The following is a 25,459-nucleotide window of genomic DNA, read 5'->3' as shown; positions in this document are numbered from 1 at the left end:
CTTGCCTTGATGTCTCCCTGAGTTGTTCCCCAGAGGTCACTTTGGTTTAATTTCACTCTCTGAGCTACCCATGTCTGATTTGATGGCCTAAGGGTGGTGTAATATGTTACTTCTCTTGCATGTGATGTACAGATGCTTTGTGGCTTGCTCCATGGTTTTCCAGTACTGTCCATTTTCACTTTTGGCTGGCCCATTTATTGTCCTCCATTGCTGCTGACCTATGGTATGAGTATGTGGCTGGGTGTCAGTGTTGGGTGTTTCTTAGTGACTTGACAGACAGTGTGATCAGTTCAGTGGGTGTTCATATGCAGTGTGAGTCTTGAGTTTGTAATCATGCTCAGTTTGCTTCACATGAGTGGAAGGTTGGTGTGATGAGGAGGGTTGTCTAGCCCCTGAGCTTCTGTGCAGGATGTTCTTCACCCCCACCTTCCCAGTCAATCTCCCTTGTCCTTTGATGTGTGAGATGCGAGGTCTGGCTACACCTGGCAGATTATTTGTGCAGGGGGGCACAGGAGGAGCACACAGCATGTACCTAAATGGGTATGGAAGCGTAGTGTGGGAAGGGTGAAGTTGGAGTCTTGTGAATTTGGGCGGACTTCAACAAAACAGTTGAAAAAAGGGTCTAAGGGAAAAATAATTTAAAGACCTACCCAAGTCCTAATCCCCTATTCTAAACTTATACAACTACGAAAATAGACTGGGGGTCTAAAAGGAAGCACAATCGGTGATGTGTATACTGGTAGAAGGATAACTATTCTTTTATCCCTGGCAAACAGAGCTGAGCAGGATTTCCATCAAATTATGTCATTGTGATAGAGCTAAAGTATCAAGCTCTGTTGATCAGTGTTATCACGTGGTTATCCGCCACCTCCATGAGGGCAACCTTTTGATCATAAGAATTCCCTCTGTGGCAAGCTCATGCGCTCTCCGTGAATGCCATTCCCAACCAAGGCAAGCAGTTGATGCCACAACGTGTTGAAGAGTAATAAAGAAAAATCATGTGATGCAGTGCAATGAAAATTAAAAAGGTTATGTGGAAAGACCAAAGCGTTTCGGTAGTATCTCTTTCCTCACACCTAGTAAAAACGAGGGGAGTTAACTTGAGTCTCCGCTATTGAGTCATAGCAGAAAACACAATGACTCCTACTTCATGGTCAACATGTTTCAGCCCAAACGGAAATGATCCAGGCTTTCTTCAGGACCTATTAACAGCTACTGCACATTAATCAAAGTCTTCTTATATCAGAACACTGTAGTAAGAAGAACCATACAACCTCGCTTGATGCGAAACCTTCATTTACAGGATGCAATCATCACCTACGGAAATATAAATCAATTATCAAACTCCGTGCTTTAAAAATAAGACCTACAGGTGTAGAAGTATGCCCATTAGGACTCCAATATTTAGCTTACCCTGCATGATCAAGGCCCAAACCTCACCTCCCTGGAACCTTCCTCGGGTAGAAATGAGGCCCCGCTCTACAGGAAAAGGAGGGGAGAAAAAAGGGGGCACTTCATCAATCATGTGGACGAAAAAGTGACCCTGTCCTAAGTACAGAATCTTAACAAATCAGTTGATATACCCAGTGTTTATGCGTGTCATACGCACTGGGCTACCCATCAGCTCTTAAAACAGAAAAAAACAGTCAACGGTCAAGAAAGTCTAAACGAAAAACAGTATACATAACAAATGGCAGAAACTACTAAATCCCCTGCCTAATATATAGGCAATGGCGCAGACACACATTACTATGTGCATACTGCCCCTCTCTCAATTTGCAGGGATATAATGTTAGTATCTTGTAGCTATGTGTCCTCGGTAGCCCACTGTCAGGGCTCAGTTATTAATGTAAAAGTACTAGGCTCACTAACCCCAAAGTGTTCATGCCATTAGTCAACCTAGAGTAATGATTAGTAGTGCAGGTCAATATATTTTTCTGGACTAGTGACCCACTCGTATGGCTGAAAAAAGTTGGATCTAGAGGTACATCAGTCCAAACAGCCTTAACGCTGTGTCAACCGGGATGAAAGGCCGAGAAATATAACGTGAAATCACGGCGGAAGAAAGGAACAAACTCTCTAGGGCTCCTACAACGCTATACCCAGGGACAGAGTCTAGGGGATTGTATAGTCATTGGCGATACATTGCTTCGCTCACTGCTCTCTAATAGATATTCATCAATCACACACTAACCTGTCCGTCGGTACCTCTGAGTGTCACCGAGTCTGGGAAGGAGGCACCAAAGTTGCAGCATCAACGGTTTTAAATACATCTTGTTATCGTGGGTGTATTTCCGGTTTCAAAAATCGCGCGCTTAGTCAGAAGCAGCATCACAGCGTAGTACTACAAATTGACGTCACGCGTGACTATTTTGTAGTTCCAAATAGAAGCTAGTCCGACCTACGGAGTCCGGCCTCACTGATGCAAGTAAAAACTGCGTGTGAGTGAAAGAAACCTGCAAGGGGTCCTATAGTTCGATTGGGGTTGTTAAATAAATACCCCTATCGATCATATCGCATTAGCCAAAACTGAAGCGGTCTAAATACAAGAATAAAATGCTTATTATCTTATTGTTTGCAACACGCATGGTTTGTGCACTCAAACATGTGATGCTCCAATCAAGCTGCACAGATATGTACCTCCCATCAAGCATACACTTAACATGCTCTCCTGTCCATAAAAATGTATTGTCATAGTATTACTATGTAGCACATAGTGTGTTCAGATCTTATGATAATCATGCGATGTTTATCATGCATACATGGGTATCCACTGGCTATCCTCACAATGCCCAGGGTACAGCACCAGATGTTATTAAGGAGTCTCATAGTAACAGAAGTCAGCCCATACCTACAAGTGTCAGAACCAGGGAGTATGTGGTGGTATATTACTGAGTGGTTAAAGAGCCAAGCCAGCTTAGAGACTCACCCACGGTATGTCATCATTGAGACCCAGAGTATCACTATGCAATTTATATACCCATTTTTGCTCTTTAATAAACAAATATCTGGAAATATCTGGAAATATCTGGAAATATCACTAACAGATAAGGGTATATTAGGTTTTTCAAGCACTGTCCATTTGAAATCCTCTGGTCCATGATGTTCATTGAAATGTCTCATGAGTTTTGTGGTGAGCTTATTGCATCTAAATGTGCTTTTGTGTTCTAGCATTCGCGCCTTCACTTTTCGAGTAGTCATCCCGACATAGTTTGTCCTGCACGAGTGCTTTTGGGTGCTGACTATCATATCTAAGAAGCGAGTTCCTCGCCATAGGTTTCCGATAGGCGCTCTGAGTGCAGCAATCTGATCTATTTGATCACTTGCCTGTGCCGGACAAACTATGTCGGGATGACTACTCGAAAAGCCAGAGAGCTGAATTGTGTGCACACCAGAACGCCATTGCCTCGAGGCGAGTGCACTGCTGAAGCGGAAAGCCACCGCAGTGAGAAAGGGAAGGGAAAGGAAAGCAGGCTGCCGGTCGGGCGGCCGGCCCTCGGCTTCACACCTGTCACTCGTCTCCATCTGCCGATTCAAACGGCTTACAGGCTGGTTGCTCCCTGCCCCCCCCTCCCCTGTGGTGTGCAGTGCAGACCAGAGCGCGGGTGGCCGCCAGAACTCGCAGCCTTTGCAGCAGCGGCCGCGGGCAAAATTCGGGAACGGCCCGGTCGCGGCGGGAGCCCTCGGCAGGCAGCCGGCCGGGGGCCACGAGAGCTCTTGGTCAGCTCAGGGCCAGTCTGGAAAGCGGAGAGGATTGCAGCAAGGTCCTCCACAGCGGCAGGAGCATTCCAGAAGCCGCGGGAACACTCAGCAGCAGGAACAGTAGCAGCGAGGGCTTCCCCTGAGGCGGTGGGAGTCGCAGGAGCCACTGAGACCAGCCTGTACATCTGTGTATCTGCCGACGCGGGAGACAAGAGGTAAGAGGTGGAGGCAAGCGTGGCAGCCGTTAGAGGTCGCCGCTAAGTAAGAGCCAGAGGGTGCGGTCTGAGGGGTTGGTAGACTAGGTCTCCAGCTTGCAGCCCCCCTCGTGTGCACCGCTTGCTAACCCCCTCCATCCCCCTCCACCCCTCCGTGCCCTCAAAACAAAAAAAAAAACACAGCTCAACCCAGGGGCCCACATCAGCACTAGTACTGGTATTCCCTCCCCCCCAGCACAATCAGGCACAAACAAGCCTAGCCCCAGCAAACGGCGCAAAAAGAGATGACGCTGAGGAAGACTAAATCCTGCACGGAGGATGAGGGGGAAGTGAACCCTGAGAGTCTAGCACAAAGAAGGGTAACCAGAAGCATAAGCACCCAAAAATCCCAGGATCTGGTCTCTGGCAATTCCCTCCCCCAAGGCCTTATCACTCAATTCTTTCAGGCCTCAAACTGCCCCTCACCTTTGGATGAAACGTCACAAGATCCCGCGACCAATGCCATACCGGGGATCACAAAGATCCACCTGGACCTAAGGGACTCTTACGCCTGCGAGTCTGCTAACTTCGAATCACCTGGGAGCCTTGATGCTTGTTTTCAGCCTGAGGCCAGGACAAAGAGCCCGATTAGGGTCACTGCCGACATTCACGATAGGCCAAATCTGGGGGCAAACGTGGATTCAGATACTGGGAGGACAAGCGAGGCTGTCGCATCCTCCTCCCCAAAGAGCACAGGCACAGGCAAGGGTCTGAATGCTATTGTGACACCTAGGGAAATACAGAGGCCAATCCCCCAAGGTACGGAGGTTCCAACAACTTCGTTCTTACTAAAATTGGAACAGACCATTGAACGAACACTTGAAACTACCCCTATTAATTTAGGAAGAGCTAAGGCCCCGAGAACTGCACAAACGGAGGGTTGGAGTCCGCTGAGTTTAACTCATCACCAAGACTTAACCGACCCAATTGATGAACCCACCTCTAAAGACCTTAACTTGTCAGCAATAAGAGAAGCCCAGGACACAATGGCCAGGGCACTGCTATGGCAGTCCGCAAAGATGTGTGGTAAATAAAATATCACGCTGTCATAATTTTTTCAGATATCAATAAGATCATGCATAAAGCAAGAGGCTGAGTCTGTGGTATCAGATTCATAAAGGGCTTTATTCCAATAACTCGAGTCAAAGGGAGAATATCTCCATCACCAAAAAGGATCTGGACGGGGCTGAAAAGTATTCTCAATATTCTCAAAACATTATTCACAGAGTACAGTATATATACATTTCTCAATTGTACGTAAGCAAGAGAGCAAGAGAGAATGAGATAAGAGCATGTGGGCGTGTAAGTAGGCGTGAAGGTGGGCGTCCATGTGGGCGTCCACTTGATGATAAGGGGTAAATTGTCATGTGTGGGTGGATACCTGGAGATGATTTCGCAATGTCAGCAGAAATACTTGGCAGAGATGCGCGCGCAGCAGCATGACGTGTGATTGACGCGCAACTAGAGGGTGAAGGGGACTTGACATTTAGCTCTACATGTGGAGACAAAAAGTCTGGGGTTATGTCAACCTAATCCCAAATCATATCTAATATCCTATGTTTAAAGAACTATGTTATCCACAAGGGAAGGGCTCTCGGACAGAATCTATTCTATACTGACTGTGTGTGCGTGTACAAGCGTCTAAGTGTCTACACTGAATGCGAGGGGATGGGAATATTCCATGGTGACAGGGCTATGAATTACTTGCATGAGGGCAGAGAAACCGGGCCTTTTGCTTGGTAGCTGGAAGAATGTTTACTTAAACTACTAGACAGGAATGCATCGGCTGAGGAGCAAAATAGATAATTCGAAGGTGAAATACAGCTTCTTGGCAGGCAGGCGAAAACTGGCCGAGGCAGGCACCGTTAGCTGCACAGGGAGTAGGACAAAGTTCATGGATACAGATGCGAGCTCAAACTGATGCTGTCAGAGGCAGAGAGCAGGGAAAGGCTTTGAGGACAGAATCGGGCCTACTCTGCCTGAACTGCAAAAATGGAGTAACTTAGCCATAAAAAGTCGGTGGCCTTTCATACTTAGGAATCGAATATCCAGCCCATTCATGGCGGATCTGACAGAGGACATGTTAACGGTGGACGCACATGTGTTTGCGTCTTCGAAACTGGAACTGGAGGGAACATACATGTACTTGTAACATGCATATAGAACCGTTGGGGTCCAAGATAGGGGACATAACTGGTCAGGAGAATCCACATTTCCACATTCCCTCCTTGTCCCCTACTTGCCCTTCAAGAGATATCAATCTTCATCAATCCATTGATCTGTTCATATAGCATCATTTGTTCTTCTTTCTTCTTCCGTGATCTTGAATGAAATCTTGGTGGTGGAATACACGATGTGGCACACAGACCACAGATCGCTGGTCCACATTGTAGACATAGACAGCAACTGAATAGTATGAGAAGGCCAATACCTAGGAAGGATAGGACCCTCCATCCAAAGGTAGATAATACACTCCAAAACCAACCGGACCAAGTCCAGGTGCCTGGATTCTGGTGTATCTGGCTTACAATCTTATGAAGGCGAGTTATGGCTTTATATACAGATGGCGAATTTTCTGGTATGAAAAATGCAATAGCTTGATCCGATGACCCTACAAGCTCCGCCCCTATCGGCCAGGATAACGTCAAGGACAAGAATATTTTGAAGCACAACAATCCGCATAGCAGACTGCTCTTCTGTTAAATTGCCTAAGGCGGGAATAGTTTCGTTCACTACTGCTTCAAGGGTTCTGGTTAATCTACGTATCAGCTTACTATTGGTAACTGTACCTATATAGGGAAAGAAACCTTTATTGAAATCTGTGTATTTTTCCCATGCTGTTTCAGTGTAATTGACAATTGGGAGATCTCTCTGCTGTCTATTGTGTACTAAATGAGTATTTCTATGAGAATCAGGAGGAGCTAGGAAAACAGGTGGTAGGAGGAATGCTATGTAACAGGTACCATCCCAATCTAGAGGTAAGCGTATATATGCGGTCTGGCCACATATAAAGTAGGAATGACGAGAAGCTCTAAATGTAGACTTGCCTTGATCACTGAATTTTATTACAGTGGTGCATTTACTATGGCCCATGTGTATGGAGCCATTCTTTCTTATACATAATTCCCCTTTTACTGGGAATATGGACATGGCGGGCAATATTGGTGTAGCTTCAGATTCAACGTTCAGGATCATGAGGTTAAGTGTAAAATTACCTAATCCATATACTTCATTTCTTAGATCAGTTCCTGTTCTTTTGGGAAGTCCCTCCTTGTTAGGGTAGCAGACTTTAAGCAAAACTAAGTTCAGGTTTCCCCATACCCAGTTGTCTTGATAAACTGCGGAATTCGAATCTAGGGAATTAATCAAACTAAACCATGCTCCACAGGAGCCATTGTGTGTGAACGGATAGAGAATAAAGGGGCAAAACTCCCTTATAGTTCTGATAGGGGGGGGAGTCGGCCACAGACCCAGCAGTCTGTAGCATTGCTAGTCTGATGTGAATGGTGCAGCATCTGAATAAAGGTATTGTTGCGTAAGGCAAGTCGATATGATAGCTCATAGGATGGCAGATCACTAAATGTGTGCTTTATGGTATCATTAGTGGAGGAGTGTAAAAGTGAGGCAATAGGAGGAAAAATAGCATGTAGTATTAAGCTGATACATATTATCGTGATGCTCTTAAGATATTGAAAAATTACAGTCACTATACATCTATTTGCTTCTTATCTAACTCTCTTATTTTTGCTTTATGTTATTGTCCAAGATCTTATGCGAGCCAGAATACATGTTCAACCGCTTCACCACCTAGTGGACTTAATTGATCAAACGGGTTCTGACTTTTTGAATCAAGGTTTAGCTTTGTGGAAACTTCTGGGCATTCTCCTCTAGAAAATGTTGTTCAAAATCCAAGTTCAAAGTTTTTTTTTCCTTTGTAAAAGAGTGGTGAAGGTGCACTTTGACTTTAACGGCCGTCCCCGTGGTCGTCCCCGTGGTCCAGAGCACTTCATCCAGGAGCGATGGAGTATTCTTTGACCTGGGTGTTGTCAGGCAAGGCGGCAGCAACCTGCGAACAACAAGAGAGTAGTGCAGACATCAAGGAAGCCAGGTAATCTGTCAGCATGTTACTGTCAACATAAGTAATCTTTTAGGCATTGTAGTGCCCACATATTTTGGTGGTCTACCAAAGACCACTTCATAGGGAGATAAGCCTGTTCTAGAATGAGCTACTATTCGCATGTAAAAGAGGGCAACCGGCAGGGCTACCATCCAATCTATACCTTTGTCTGCGCAAATTTTAATGTCTGATTATGTCTTTCTACAAGGCCTGCTGCTTCAGGATGTCGCACACAATGGAATTTCCAGGTATACCCTAACAGAAGGGACACCTGCTTCATTAGTACCAGGACATATTTGTAACCTCTACATCTGTTTATTTGGATATAATCCATTTGGAGCACTTCAAAAGGGTGGTCAGGTGGATGGAATCCACCTTGTTCCATCGGAATGCCTTTACCTGGATTGAATTGGCAACAGATCATACATGTTCTGACCTTTTGTTTCGCTGCTGCACGCAGGTGCTTGTTGAACCATATATTCTGTAAGCTATCTATCATTGCTTTCTCTCCTAAGTGTGCAGGACTATGTGCGGTATTTATAATCACTTGTACCATGGTATCAGGAAGAAACCATGTGGATTTGCCCTTTGTCATCCAACCTTGATCAGTCAGTACCCCTCCTTGTTCCGATCATTTCTTTAATTCGTCTACAGTAGCATGTGTCTGAATGTCTTGTACATCCCTGGAAGGATCCCTAACTGTCATGGCTTTGGACAGTGATAGTATCTGTGATTTTGTCATGTCTAGTGGGGTCTGAGCTGTCTGTTTAGCAGTTCGGTCTGCCAGATCATTGCCTTGGGAAATGGTATCTGTGGCTCTAGTATGTGCTTTACATTTTAGGATAGCTATGGCTGTTGGTAAATGTATTGCTTCCAGTAGGGCTTGAATAAGGGGGCCATGCTGTATCTTGGCCCCATGAGAGGTCAAGAAACCTCTTTCTCTCCACAAAATCGGTGTAAATGTTTACTCTCAGGTGCTTAGCTCTTATGCACGCTTGTGTCAGGGCGATGAGCTCTGCTGCTTGTGCTGACAATATGTCTATTCTTTTAGTCTCTATTATTACAGTATCAGCAGTCACTGCATATGCTGCCACTAATTCTCCCGCCCCTGTCCTCATGCATGAGCCGTCAACATATAGTGTTAGCTCGGGGTCTGGGAGTGCAACATCTGTCAAGTCTTGTCTTGGTTTAGTCACGGTATGTATTACTTCAACACAGTTGTGTGGTGAAACGCTTTCTGTACTGGAGGGCAAAAGGGTAGCGGGATTCAGTATGTTGCATCGTCTGATCTCTATGTGTGGTTGAAATAACGTCAGCTCATAATCCGTCAGTCTAGCTACAGTCAGGTGTTGTGTTTGTGTCCGGTTCAAGAGAACCTCTACTGCGTGTGGTACTTGTACTGTCAGAGGGTGGCCCAGCACTATCGAGTCACTTTGTCTTATGGCTAAGGCCGTTACTGCAACTGATTTAGGCACGCAGGCAAAGCCTGTGCTACTGGGTCTAATGTACTAGAAAGATAAGCACAGGGCTCGTGTTTTCCTGCATGATCTTGTGTTAGGACAGATAGTGCTGTTCCATCCCGCTCTGTCACAAAAACATAAACGATTTGTTGTAATCAGGGTTTGCTAAAACTGGTGCTTGACATAAAGCTCTCTTTAATTCTTCAAATGCCACAGTGTGTTCTTGTGTCCAAGGGAGGACTTTAGTAGAAGCTGTATTTAGGGGCTTGGACTAATTCCCCTGAAAGATCACAATAAAACATGAGAAAAAGGGGAAAACACCATACCTATTTCCTTGGCTTAATTTCTAAGGGGGCTAATTTCTAAGGGGCTTAATTTCTTAAGGGGCTAGCGGGAAGCGAACCTCCTCAGGGGCCAGCAGAAAGCCAATATTCTCCTCCTTCCCCCCCTTTTTGACAGGAGGAAATCTGAAACAGATTTCACTGCTGTCAAACACTCTCAAACCCTGTGTCTTGTCAACACTATAAATCCCTGTGTGTAGCTACTGGGCGTAAGCAAAATTATAGGAGATACACAGCGTATGTGAAACGGCGAGAAATCCTTCAAATTAATGTACAAACCTCATTGTGTTAGCTCATAAGCTGGCCAAATGACATCTCATATGCAAATGTCCCTATTACATGAACCTACACCAACCTGAAGTCAATATTAATGCTAGGAGGCCCTAATAGGAATGCTAAATTACCTAAATATTCGGAAAACCAAGTTTAAGAACAGTTGTTAATGTTGATAATTAATAATTTATCTGCTAAAGAAATCAGTCAATGTGCAATAATTTCCACCTATACAATAAATAGCCTAATTCAAAAACAAGTCAACTTTTGGGGCCACCACTCACAAGAATGAGCTTACTAAAGCAAACTTTAAAAAGGAAATCCTGTCAGATATTTTCTCATTACCCTAAATACCGAGCCTTATTTGTCACTCTGTGGTGGCAGTCCTTATTTAAAACAGGCCTTCAAGAGTTAAGATGCAAGTGCACAGATCATAATTGTTCCTTAATGTCCAATCTGGAAACATATGACCGAGGCTGCCTGTCTATAAGAGAAAGGCAGTTATGTGAAAAATATTTTAGTCTTGCATAGCCTTTTTCTTTTGTTTCATTCATCTCCAACACCAATTAGACATACACTGATAACGTGTTGTCTGCTATTTTGACAGCATGATAATGGTAATATCATGTCTGTGAAATTTAGTAATTGTGCCAAGCCATCAGTATACCGGGCACAGAAAGCATAGATAATTACACTAACATATATAAATGAGCAGCGATGCGTAATTACAGTACCTACAGCTCAGATGCGAACATTCTGGCCTGCTTAATTTGTCAGGCTTATAACCAATAACTTATTTACCTGCCCTATACAACCCCATCTGGCAGTGGGTCATCCCAATGATGACCGCGTCAAGTCTGACACACAGGATCAGCAACAATAATCAAAAAATGACGAACACACGAACCTGTCTCTTTTTTTTTTTTTTTTTTTTTTTTATAAAAATGTGCTATGCTTCTTTGTACACAATGTACCCTCATGTCCTAGTCGAAGATGCATCTCACATCTTTCCTCACAGACCCGTAACCACTGGATCATTTATCCAATGCAACTGGTGGCAGCTTGTGGCCACAATTCAAAAATGTCTGAATTTGAAAATCGTTTTTATATAGGCACATAGCCCTTAAAATTCCAAGCAAGAGCAACATTTTACTTTCTGACCAGAAGCAATATAACAATTGCTAAAAAATAAAACAAATCTTCTCCATAGACATTTCCTCGGGGCACTTGTTTTGCACAGAATAGAACAAGGGAATCTTTCTCGACTTACATTTCTCAGCTGCCCTGTCTTATCAGAGAAGTTAAAAATAGCCCCTCAGCGCGGCCTGAGCCTGGGCTGCCAGCCATCATTTTTTTGTTTTTCCTACTCCTGGCCCCAAGGCTCTCCAGCTGCAGGCATTACACAGATGCGATGTCAGAGAAGCCTTCTAAGCAGTGCCCTGTTCTGCTCCTCTCATCGGCCCCCACCTACACTGGCTACAAGGTCAGAATCTGTCTCCGATTTCTGTATCACATTCTGCTCTACACGGCCCCCACCTTCTCCTCACTCTGAAGCTGTCAAAGACAAAAAGACTACTCAATTCCATAAAAACTGCAATAATTCGCTCAATTTGAAAAATTATTTTTACATACAATTTGCACTCAGGGGGTCATAATCTTACCGACTTGACCCAGCACATTGGCTCACTGGACCATCAAGAACACAAACCTGTATTCATGAAAAATTTGCAAATTCGAAATACCCACAATTCTTTTTCCAAGCTAAACTTGTCACTAATTATTTTTCGTTAACACTTTGTACATTAGGGGTGTCATCAAATCACAGGAGTTGCTCCTTCTCTAGCTGCACCCCTCTCAATTTCCTATTGACAATGTAGTCAAATGTTGGACCATGTAAACACCAGCTATGCGCTGTTCATTTGGTGGGGGGCTCAAGAACCTTTGGGCTACTATGTAATTAATATATGTATTATAACTGGTCTTTTTACTGGGGCCACTCTTGCTGGGTCCTCTGAAAGGACGGGATAAATACCAGCAACGTCAGTATTTCTTTTTCTGTCAGCCTGCGCTCATTTTACCAGCTCAAATTCCTCCTGTAACATCTCATCCTTGGCTTTTCCAGACTCCAGTCCACTCCTCTCTGCTTCGTGAAACACTTACTCTGTCCTTCTATGTCACTCCGTGCGCCAAAAACTCAATGGCATCCTTCCAAGCTGGTCTACATTTCCTCTTTCATAAGAGTGTTTCGTTGTCTGTCTACTTGTTCTGCTTTTACTCAGATACCTTCCTCAACTAACACGTTTTCTCGGGCTTTGTCTGAATCCTCCATACTTTTCTCTTCTTTTCTGAGCGCTTACTCTGTGCGTCTATGCTATTCTTTACGCCATAAGTCAACAGCGTCTTTCTGTGACTGTCTAGCTTTCCTCTTCCACAACTCTTCTTCGACTTTCATGATACATTCGGCATCCCAGGTCCCAGCTACGGGCCATCTCTGACTTTCTGGTAACTCTTTGGTGTAGTCCACCCATAGATCAAGGAATAATATGGCGTCTAAGCCATGCTTGTGATAAATAAAATGTCCTGGAGTGTCCCTAGGAGGAATAGGAACTGCTTCTTCAAGCACCCCTTTTCTGGTAGTAAATCTGTCTTAACTTCGAGAAGAGCGGCATATTGACAACTGATCTGATACTTACTCTTGAACTCACTTAATACGAAAAAAACACAATAATGAACAGTGAACAATGAACAATCATTCATACCACAATATTTGAACACTTTAAACATTAAACATTAAACATTTTAACAACGACCGACAATGATGACAGTCTGCCTAACTAATCACCACGCTGAATTCTTGACAATAACTGAATACTTCGGAATACTTGATATACTGCTAAACAGTACATATACACTGCTAAACAGTGCAGACCGGATTTGTGTACCCAAATCCGTCTTGACCGGCACAACCTATGTGCGCGTCAACACGCCTCCCCGGCGATGGTACTCACCGAGTAGCTCCTTGAAACGGAAGGCCTCAGAGAATGGACTGGACTCGACGACTGCGGACATCGGACCCTCTGGACATCGGGACTTTGAAAACCTGGTGGGCCTCTATACCTCGGACGCAGCTCTCTCGCAGGTGGGCTCTGGGTAGACAATCTGCGTTCCTCACCGCCTCGTATGGATGCCTGGTCGCAGTCTGTCCCCTTCGGTGGCCTGAGGGAGTTGGCGGGAAAACCCGCGACGTGCACGCTTGAAGTCCATCACGGCTATGGAAGGGGGCAAAACAGGACCTTCATCTCCGGCGTGTGGGGAAAGAGATTAAACTGTTCGGGCGCCATTCTGTGGTAAATAAAATATCACGCTGTCATAATTTTTTCAGATATCAATAAGATCATGCATAAAGCAAGAGGCTGAGTCTGTGGTATCAGATTCATAAAGGGCTTTATTCCAATAACTCGAGTCAAAGGGAGAATATCTCCATCACCAAAAAGGATCTGGACGGGGCTGAAAAGTATTCTCAATATTCTCAAAACATTATTCACAGAGTACAGTATATATACATTTCTCAATTGTACGTAAGCAAGAGAGCAAGAGAGAATGAGATAAGAGCATGTGGGCGTGTAAGTAGGCGTGAAGGTGGGCGTCCATGTGGGCGTCCACTTGATGATAAGGGGTAAATTGTCATGTGTGGGTGGATACCTGGAGATGATTTCGCAATGTCAGCAGAAATACTTGGCAGAGATGCGCGCGCAGCAGCATGACGTGTGATTGACGCGCAACTAGAGGGTGAAGGGGACTTGACATTTAGCTCTACATGTGGAGACAAAAAGTCTGGGGTTATGTCAACCTAATCCCAAATCATATCTAATATCCTATGTTTAAAGAACTATGTTATCCACAAGGGAAGGGCTCTCGGACAGAATCTATTCTATACTGACTGTGTGTGCGTGTACAAGCGTCTAAGTGTCTACACTGAATGCGAGGGGATGGGAATATTCCATGGTGACAGGGCTATGAATTACTTGCATGAGGGCAGAGAAACCGGGCCTTTTGCTTGGTAGCTGGAAGAATGTTTACTTAAACTACTAGACAGGAATGCATCGGCTGAGGAGCAAAATAGATAATTCGAAGGTGAAATACAGCTTCTTGGCAGGCAGGCGAAAACTGGCCGAGGCAGGCACCGTTAGCTGCACAGGGAGTAGGACAAAGTTCATGGATACAGATGCGAGCTCAAACTGATGCTGTCAGAGGCAGAGAGCAGGGAAAGGCTTTGAGGACAGAATCGGGCCTACTCTGCCTGAACTGCAAAAATGGAGTAACTTAGCCATAAAAAGTCGGTGGCCTTTCATACTTAGGAATCGAATATCCAGCCCATTCATGGCGGATCTGACAGAGGACATGTTAACGGTGGACGCACATGTGTTTGCGTCTTCGAAACTGGAACTGGAGGGAACATACATGTACTTGTAACATGCATATAGAACCGTTGGGGTCCAAGATAGGGGACATAACTGGTCAGGAGAATCCACATTTCCACAGATGGAACTCCAAATCGATCTTTTGCAGTCGATAGCCCAGCATTTGGTGTGCCAAGATGATAAGCTGGCAAAGCTGGAAGTCCAACTTAACGTCCAACAAGCTCATGCCGCCAGCACCAATTCCTGTGACGTCTTAATTGATAAATGGGCAAGTCTACCTGAAGTCTTAAAAGAGATGCTTGCATTAGCCAAGGGTCAGGGCGAGACAACCACGCAAGAACAAGCCGCACAAAAGCCACCACCACAGACGACAGAGCATGCCGAAACAGCAACCCTTAGCACAACGGGCAATAGCGCCTCAAAGGTTCCCCTAGTAGGGCCCCGCATTAACTTTACTTTGGCTAATAAAGGGAATGGTGACCCCGAGGTCTCGGATCTCGAGACCGTTAGTGATGACCTGTCTGTTACTACCTCTCAGGTGGAGAGGGTCAAAGGAGCATTAGCAAGTGCCAAAGCCCCGTTATCAAGGAGAGCCAAAAAAAGACTCAAAAAACAACTTAAGAAGTCCAAAGCTAGAAGCAGAAACACACCCTCGGTGGTATCAACCCCGGGCGACACTGAAACTAAACGTATCCCTAAACCACTCTTCCCCATTTTCTTACCCAAGCAGGTGTCTAAAATGGACAAGTCATGTGACGCACCTCTTGTTCGCGGTGAGGCCCAAAGTCAACAAATCCCTCTCATGGAGGGTCAAACCAATGAGCCTCTCCAACAAAGGCCTTCACAGGTGGCCGTCGCCGCTCCATTAAGTGTCCCCAGCCCTTCTGGCTGGGTTCTGAAACATGAGTCTGTAACAAATCCCAAACTACAACAGGGCGCACAGCCAGTACAGTCTAGAGTGGTAGGTCTACAAACTGAGGGGCAGGGGAATCAGCAACCAGGAGTCGCACTCAAAAATTACCTAAATTTAGCATCAGACCAGGGGGAGTGGCAAGGATGTCCGAGTGTGGAAGGCCAATCAAGCATGGGGCCCAATGGGCAGCAGCCAGAACCCACTCACAAAAACCCTTTAAATTTCAGTTACCAGAGGCTAAAGCTTCAGGGAGAAGGGGTGAGTTTGTGGTCCATCACACAAAAAAACAAACAATCCACCTATGAGCTGCAGTTAACCCCAAGGTACACAGCAAAAGGCTCATTTGACATCTTGAACAGGTCCAACATTGTCCGCCTGTTTGGCCATATTGCCTCCCTGGCCCAAATCACCTCAGAAAATATTGAGTGGGTGATATTCAAGAGACTGGAGACAGACACTCATGACGATTCCACCATAATCGGACTTGCGAGTCAGCAAGTCCAACAGGCTGTCCTTAAGGAAGCAACACTGTTCGCTGAATGGGGCATTGAAGTTGTTGCACCAAGTACACTGAAATATCCACACGTCCTGTTGCCGCAACAGGACACCCCAGAACCGTCATCCATTCTTAAAGGCATAAGGCACATCCGCCCAGAAATAGGGGCGAAATCAGGGCGGGCAAAAACCCCGCTAAAAATCAAAATCCAGCAAAATGACGGGCAACGGAGCGTGCAGCGGCATTTCCAGACATCGGATCACCTGGAGGCCACATGGAGACAGTGTCCCTAACCTAATAAACAGCCATGTAAATAACGCCTGTTCAAATCCACTTAGGGGCCTAGTCCGCGAGTTATCCATTATCTCATGGAATATTGCGGGGATGAGCAACATCTTTAGGGACATAACTACACCTGAATACCTCGCACAGGGGGACATACTGTGTATTCAGGAAACCTGGGCAAGGGCAACGACCGCCATCGGTGGCTTTTACGAACATTTTAAACCAGCGACCAAAAGGACAATCTTTGGACGCCCGTCAGGGGGCCTCTCTATCTACGTAAGTCATGCGTGCAAAATTAACACAACTGAATTAAAGTTGGGGTCTCCTGATCTTCAAGCCATCCTAATCAGTGGGCTGTCATCGGGTCGAAAATCTCGCCCCTTTCTTCTAATTAATTGTTATTTCAACCCAATTAAGTATCAATCCTCCCAGGCCATGGAATCACTTATTTCAATTTTGGAAGATCTTTTAATAAATTGGAAGGACCAAGACGTAATAATCGCGGGCGACTTCAATCACAGAGGCTTGGGTTTAATTTCGGAGACTCCATCAAGCAAGAAGTCAGTCCCACTGACTGAATTTCTCGCAAATTTTAAGCTGCACTCCACCCATAGAATACAAAAAAAGACCCAACCTGAATGGACCACCATTCCGACCTTTAGAAATGTCTCTACTATAGACTACATCTTTATCAATGAAGGGCTTGCCCACAATCTTTGCAACTTCACAGTGGACGACAGAGAGGAAAGCGATCATAGGCCCCTCCGCGCCACATTCAATCTGGCGCGGGTACAAGCAGAATTACAAGCAGTTATTGGAACTACCACGGGGGAGGAACATCACAATGTGCTTAAAAGAATAAAATGGTCAACCAATCTCAGTCATAGCCTGCTAGACTATGTAGCTAGAAGGGAGGAAGAACCTAACCCAGTCCAAACTAAGAACATCATCCACCTCTGGGAAACTCTGACCTCCGACTTATTGGAACGTCTGGGCAATAACCATCATCCAAGAAGTCGCCAATTCCACTCTGATCCTCGCCGTGCAACATCGTGGTGCCTGTCACAGTGTAAGCGTGCTCTAAATAAGGCAATCAGGGCACAAAAGAAAGGCACTCATTTGTCAGGGAGATACTCCATTGCTGCTCTGCGAACAGACTATAAAAAGAAAGTCTGGGCCCACAAAAAATTGCAGACTGAACAGAATTGGTTGACTGTGTTCTCCTTAATTAAAGGTAATGACAATAGCAAGCTTTGGCGTTTCATTAACAGTCTGACCCCCAGAGGAGAGCAAAAGGAAAATAGTGTTGCAGGGAAAGTGTGGGAACAGTATGCCAAGGGGCTGTATACCTGTGAGTCAAATCAGGCCACTGCAGGAAGCCGTGCGTGGTCCAAGGTGGCGGCGGAAATTATCGAACCCGAAAGAGCTACGTCAGAAGGCGTAAACTCGACCTGCACCGGATCATTCACAGAAATGGAGGTACTAAAGTGCATCAAGGCCATAAGAACTGATGGCGCTCCAGGCCCAAATGGGATTCCGGCCCAGGTTCTGAAAACCGCCTCAGCCTTTTTTGCATCCAGACTCACCCCTTTATTTAACCATTCTTTTGCCACGACAATGTTGCCATCCTCTTGGAAAGGTTCTATTCTATTCCCCATCCATAAAAAGGGGGACCACACGAACCCGGCCAATTATAGGCTTATAGCTCTCCTCGACATAGAAGCAAAGATATACGCCCGCCTTCTTCTCAGGGATCTGGAGGATTGGGTGGACAAGAACGGCATTCTTCCGCCCACACAGACCGGCTTTAGGGCCCATAGCTCCACTCTTGACAACATCTTAGCCCTTTCCTACCTCGCGAAGAAGGCCAATACGAGGAACAAACCGCCCCGGTTCTGCTGTTTCATAGACTACTCCACAGCCTTTGACCGAGTGAACAGGGGCCGGCTCTGGGCAAAACTTGACTCGTGGGGGCTACCACAGGCTCTGCTAAAAGCTATAAAAGCGCTCTATGAGGGCACCTGGGTCAAGGTGAAGCTAAGCCCCACAATAACAACTGAAAGAATTGAAACCAACTCGGGCCTCAAGCAGGGGTGCGTCTTGGCCCCCATGCTTTTCAACTTGTATACTGCGGACATGGGGACAGCTCTGAAAGATGCCAACTTAGCACCTCCAAAACTGGGGAGGCTCGTCTTGGGAACACTCCAGTATGCAGACGACACGGTGATCATGGACCACACTAGGGTGGGGCTCCAAAGAGCCTTAAGCAGCTTGGCCCTATACAATAAGTCAAATGACTTACGGATCAACGTGAGCAAGACCAAAATCATCATTTTTGGCAAATACCCCCTCAAAAAAGAAGCTTCATGGTCTCTGGGGGAGCACGGTATCGTCACTGCCCCATCCTACAACTATCTGGGCACCTGGGTCTCTGAGAGTGCCTCTGCAGTCAAACATCTGAAGGAGCTTAAACCTAAAATTAATAAAACCATTCTGTCGTTAAGACGCTTATGCCACCGCTTGGACAGTCCCTCAGCAGAACCAATGTTGACAGTGCTCCGGGCAAAACTGATCCCTGCCATTGCATATGGGCATATAGCCTACCCTGGTGCATTTGACAAAGTGGTAAACGCGGCCCAAGCGAAAGCCTATAAGATGGTGCTACAGGCCCCTAGATACGCAAGGAACACTAGATTAAGGCTAGAAATAGGCCTTAAGCGACCGGAGCTGGTATTACTGGGGGACCTTTTAAAACTCTATATTAGAGTATTGAAAGCACCAGAACATTCGCTAAAGCACTCCCTAAAATCAATCTTTGATGAGGTGGGCTCCCCCTGGCACTCAAAGGTAGGACAAGCTATTGCAGCATTGAAAATCGAAAGAAGGAGTTTGCCCCTGCACGAAATTCCTTTCTCAGCCTGGGCCCAAGTAGTTAAGCGCCAAGTCCGGATCATCTCCTTTGGACTTGACCTTGCATCTCTTCGGCAAAATCCACTAACTCAGGCCCTGGACAAATCATATATTCCAGGTAAACCCCAACCTTACCTGCAAGATCCAGTATCCACTTGCGCGAGAAAGAAAATTTTGTATTTTCGACTTTTGGCCCTCAGGATCATGGACTTCAACCCCAAATGGGCCCGTACGGATGGCACCCTGGCCTGTCGTCTATGCAATTACCACAGAGAATCCTGGCTACACTTGCTGTGCTGCTGCACAAAGCTGGCCAATGATCGCCATCGCTTGCTGCTCCCGATTTTACGGAATACGGACTATAGAACTTGCAGAGAGGCTTCGGACTGGTGCCTCTCAGTCTCCACGACCTGTTTGATAGCCAGAGTTGCGAAATTTATACACCAGGTAAAAATGGCACTCGACTCCCACTTAACGGCATTGTCTGTAAAGTAACTGGAAGCCTTCCGCCCCAGTTATCTAACCTGGGCTGGTTTAAAGACCCACGAAGAATCCATCTTTCGTCAACAGCCCTTGGTACATGAATTGACTCTACCGAACTTTCATGTGCCTCCCCTTATCAGCTGGGAAATACTGGTACAACCTATACATCACTCCTTTTAAAAGAACTCTGCTTTGGACAGCTAATCAGGACTAATATGTTAATATTTAACCCAAAGTGACTTTCACTTTTATGTGTGGATGGGACTTGTGAGGGGGTGAGTCGGGACGTTCATAAAGCTTCTTTTTTTCTTTTATTTTATCTTATACTGTAAAGATTTTAAGTAATCATGCAGTTTATTATTAAAATTGTCAAAAATTGGTAATCCTGCACCAGGGGAGACAGGACTGTGTTCAGAGACCCTTACATCAAAGAAAACAATGACAATTTGGGGTATACGTATTACACCTAAAGCCCCAGGTCTTTAGATTACTTCAAGAACAAGAGGACCCTGCCAAGAAGAAGAGAGGAAGGACTGTGTGAGGAGCACTGCCTTTACTGTATGAGGGGTGAGTTGGACTGAAGTTGGTACTTTTGTCTGTGATGGAGGAAAAGGACTGAATCTTTTTGCCCTTCTGTGGTATCCTGCTTGTGAAGTCTCTCCAAGGGCTTGTGTAAGCTTGACTCCTGTTGGAGGTCTCAGGGAGATAAAATACTGTAGAAATAGATCCTTGCTGTAAGTAACCTGCCTGCGTGCCTGAAATGAGGGCAGAGAGCACTGTGTAAGGAGGGCTGACTCTTCTCTGTGTGGGGTGGGCCAGCCTGCAGTGGCTGCTCCTGCCTGAAGCAAGAGAAGGACTGGACTGTTCTTCAACTTCTAATAAGGTGCATTGTGAGTGCTTTATTTTTGTTGCTTCCTAGCATGCAGAGCACTATCTTTGGCCATTTTCCTCGCCCAATATTAGCGCCCTGGAAGAGCGCTCAACCTTTTTGACTGTATGTGTCTCAAGCACTTCCCTTGCCACTTTTCAGGGACCGCTCCAGTTCTGTAAGGAATGCGGGGTCAGTGGAGGGAAATCACCCTGTACAAAGGAGCCGCCACGGAGCCTCTCAGTGGGGCCCTGCCGGTTGCTGTGGCAACTTGAAGCACCATCATGGAGTCGTGCTGACCTCATCACCAGGGGTGGGAAAGACCTCTGAGGCTTGTCAGGCCTGTCCCACCCCAGGACTAGCACATGTGGTGGGAGGAAAATATGGCCCACGTAAAGAGCTGTAAGCGGAAGCTGCCAAAGAAGCAGGAGGAAAGAGAATGACTACACGTCACTGCCCGCCTCCTCCGCAAAGACTGGCGGAATGCTCCCTAATAACAGGGGAGCCGGGGCCTTGCAGCCATGCCAGGCAAGCATGCTGTAGCCCCCCGTGCCATAGGAGCGACTGCTTGAGACCAGAAGAGGTCTCCACCATTGATGCCCTCAGGCACTGAGTGTTGACGAGCACCGGGTGATGGGAGCTGCACTGCGTGTTTGTGGGCAGCCCCCGTTAGTGATTGTGCTTACAGGGGGACCCCGTGGGGTCTCCCCACTGACATCCAGAGGGCATGCCTTCCCCCATCCTGACACATACCTTGGGGCAATTCTAGGATGTCATTGCCCCCTCTGTGCCAGCAGCAGCTGCACTACACATTCGCAGGCAGCTGCACTTCATTAAGTTTGCATATGCAGGAAGCTGAGTGAGGTCTCCTGCCTGCCCCGCAGTGTGTGCACCCTACCCTCGTGACATACCGGGATGGGGTGCGAGCGGGACGTAATTGCCTCCCTGGCCCTGAGGGGCTGTAGCTGAAACTAGAGAAGCGCGGTTTCAAACCAAAGCAATTACCAAAGCTACTAGTGCAGGTGGGCAGGGGGACCTGCCACCTAGGAGTTGGGGGAAGTTACCATATTAGGTCTATTAAAACCCCCAATGTGCTGTGCTCTGTCCATTTCTGATGATACTAGTTGTTACCTGTGATGTATGCACAGGAGGGTATACAAGGGTGAAATACAAGGGTATACAAGGGTGAAATCATCAGAGATGTCCTTTGATATGTCATCAGTGATGTCAGCAGTGATGTCACTGATCATGTCATGAATGATGTAATATGTGACGTCATCAGCAGTGCATTGCGGGGGCGCGAGTTATAGTTAGCTGAACTAACTATAACGCCGGAATTTCTATGGTTTTGTACGAGTGAAATGTCCAACTAACTATAATGTTCCCGAAACCTATGGTTATTTCTGTGAATTTCAAAGGCTTTTTAAATGCTAATTTCTAACTATAATTTTCACTAAACCTATGGTTTGCTCAATAAATTTGTTTTTGTTTTTTGTGATATTTTGTAAGTTTAATATCCCAACAATAGGTTTTGTTCTTTTATTTGTTATTCAAATTATATACTGTCTTCTGTTTTCTTACATATGAATATATACATATATTTTTTTTTAGAAAAAGTGGAGTCGCGCACCCATCGTGTACCTATCTCGGTGGGTGCTCGGATTGAAGCCGGCATATTGGCAAAGTCGTGCAGGGTGCGCGTTTGGTTAGCGACGGGTGCGCGGTGCCCGGCCCCACGTAACGTCATATATACGTATGGGATCGCGATATATGCGTGTTTGGTATACGACTGCAGCGCAGTTCCCCGTCCCGCGTAACGTAATGTTCTCAACAACCTAAGGCTCTGCATGTAGCTACAAAAATCTCCCAAAAAACACAAGGGCTCTTTTTAGAACCACCTAATAACCCAAAATATAACTTAGTTTAAAAAAAAAAATGTTTTAATTTTGCTTGGAGTCGTGCACCTAGCGTGACTTCAAGAGCCACGCACCCATCGCGTTCACACTTGGGGGCGCGCTGAGAACCGCGCACCCCTTGCGTTCACACTGGGAGGCCGTGCTGAGAGCCGTGCACCCTTCGAGTTCACACTAGGGGGCCGCACGGTGAGCCGCTCACCCTTCGTGTCCACACAGGGGGCCGCGCTGAGAGCCGCGAACCCTTCATGTTCACACTAGGGGGCCGTGCTAGGGTCGTGACTCTTCTATATATATACATATATATATCACCAAGTACTCCTTCAAAGTTTCGCTAGTTCCAAACTCGCAAAGAAAGAGCATGGACCGCTAGAATCTTGTTATGCTGCAATGTTTATTCTTGCTTCCAAACTAGTGTAGCAGCCATTATGCGTTTCATCCCTCTCAGGGGTAGGCCTGGGCGGTAAATTCCGTTCCGTTTGCGGAATTTGCGGAATTTGGGTAATTTCGCGTTCTGCGGAGTCCGCGAAATTGCCAAAAATTCCGCTTTCCGCGACTTCGCGAAATTTTTGCTTGTTCGCGTTCTCAAAATGCGTGTTCGCGAGATATTTCTCCCCGAGCACGCAAACAGCGATTGTGAACAGGAAAAAAGCACCGCGAACAAGCAATTCCGCGTGTTCGCGGAATTTCTGCGTGTTCGCGGAGATTTTTTACCGTTTCGCGGAGATTTGCGTAACGCGATTACGCAAATTCCGCCCACCCCTACTCAGGGGTCTATATATATATATGCGTATTTTGCACTATTGCAGTTTTGCACTATGAATGTACATTTTGCACATCAATGCTATTACAAACTGCACTGTAACTTGCGTATTTGCACAATTAGCATTTGCACTTTATAACAAGTTCGTTCATGTCATTTTGTACATCTTTATAAATTTAGGATGGCAAGAGAAAGATATAACTCACAGCCCATATCAAAGATTCTTGTTTCAAAATTTACGGCGTAACAATTCCAAGTATATTTGTATATTTTGTATAAATACTACTTACCATGTATTTTTTCTATGTCTTTTATCACAAGCATCACATGATTATAGAGTGCTTAGTATATAAGGGAAACAATAATGGCGGTTACCTTATGTGATCAAGGCCACCTTGTGGCCGAAACGCGTAATGGCGTGCTGTGTGGGTGCTGACGTCCATTAAAATCCTTTGAAGCACGATTTGGCATCCGTGTGCTTTCTTCTTCGCCCGCCTGGAAGTGAGAGATCTCGCTTGGTGTTCATATATATATATATATATATATATATATATATATATATATATATATATATATATATATATATATATATATATATATTACCTACTGGTAGTCGCCAGTAGGTAGTTATAGTTAGGACCTATTTTCCATAGGAAATCCGCAACATTCTATTTGGAATAACATTGGCGCCGATTAACGAATCTTCGCAAAATTTTCCAAACTTTTGGCCAGCTCCGGTCCGCTCCTATCCTGAAAATTTCACGGTGATTCGTCAAGCGGGGGCCGAGAAAAAAGGGGGGTCCCACAAAACGCGTTTTCCCCATGCATTTTCCCATAGGACCTGTTGACGCAGCCACAGCCCGAACTGCTGAACGGAATTACACCAAATTTGGCAAAGAGGTAGTCCTCAGTTCAGACTCGTGCCTTTTGCTTAAATGGTGTAAATCCGTTCAGGAGTTCCTGAGAAAATAAAAATAAAAATCACATATATATCTGGGCGGAGCCTAACCACACATCTCATTGTGAAATCTGATTGGCTGTCAGCACTTCATCTAAAAAGTGTTGGCAGCCATCTTGGGACCAATATACATGATAGCACCTCATTAAAAAGCATTGCAGTTACTAGAAGGTTTTAAGACTTTAGTTACATTTTAAATCATTTGTTGATGGTACCATACTCATTTTAGGAATTGTGGTGTGTTCTAAGGTGATTTTACCATGTGAAAAAACCCTCTGCTGTGATATCATGAATCATGTTTGAGAGAAAACTATTTTCTCATGCTTTTCCCACAGAGGTTTGGAAGGTGATCCATACGCAAAACTGAGAGCATATTTTCTGTAAATTCACATTATCTTTCTCCGTCATGAGAGAATGAAGTCTGATATTCTCAGTAAAACATGTACATACAACAAGGGCAGAGACTGTCAGTTGATTCCTTTGTGTTCTACTGCATCTTCCCATAGTGTTCTAAAGAACAACTAGAGCGCTAACAGTCCTACTTATGAGAAACGTATTGCACACCTGAAGCCATCTTGATTGGAATAAAGTGGTAACTCTTAAAACATTTAATTTAAAAAGGAACAAAATGAGGGGGTTCATTTTGCAATAGAAAGTATGATTAGTGCTGCTGAAAGAAGAATTAGGGCACATTTTGAGTGACTTCTCAAATCCTCTTCTATTTCATTAAAATATTCTGACATGCAGACTGAAACATACACTTTCAATACCAGCAGCAGACTTCCCTGGTGAGCATTAGCTTTACTACAGTGATATAATAAGCAACTAGAGTGCTAACATTCTGAATTTATGGCAAATGTGTGACACATCTGAATGCCTTCTTGATGGAATCAAAAAAACTGAAAGTATTCCTACTGAGGAGACTGTAGTAAATGAGGAAATTAGGAAACTTCATAACAAATAAGTCTCCCAAAATGGCCACCAGAGGCAAAAGAGCCCAAATGTAGCCCAAATATCACCCAGATGTAGCCCAAGTATAGGCCAATGACAGAATGTCCCAGAGTGGTCTAACGAACAACTAGAGCACTAACTGTCTTTCTTATGACAAAAGTATGGCACACCTGAAGCCATCTTGATTGGAATAAAGTGGTAACACTTAAAACATTTAATTTACAAAGGAACAAAATGAGGGGGTTCATTTTGCCAAAGAAATTATGATTAGTGCTGCAGAAAGAAAAATTAGGGCATGTTTTGATTTCTCAAATCCTCTTCTATTACATAAAAATATTCTGACATGCAGAC

Source organism: Triturus cristatus, chromosome 9 (genome assembly GCF_964204655.1).
Source record: "Triturus cristatus chromosome 9, aTriCri1.1, whole genome shotgun sequence".
Lineage (NCBI taxonomy): Eukaryota > Metazoa > Chordata > Amphibia > Caudata > Salamandridae > Triturus > Triturus cristatus.
Note: the sequence above shows the minus strand (reverse complement) of the source record.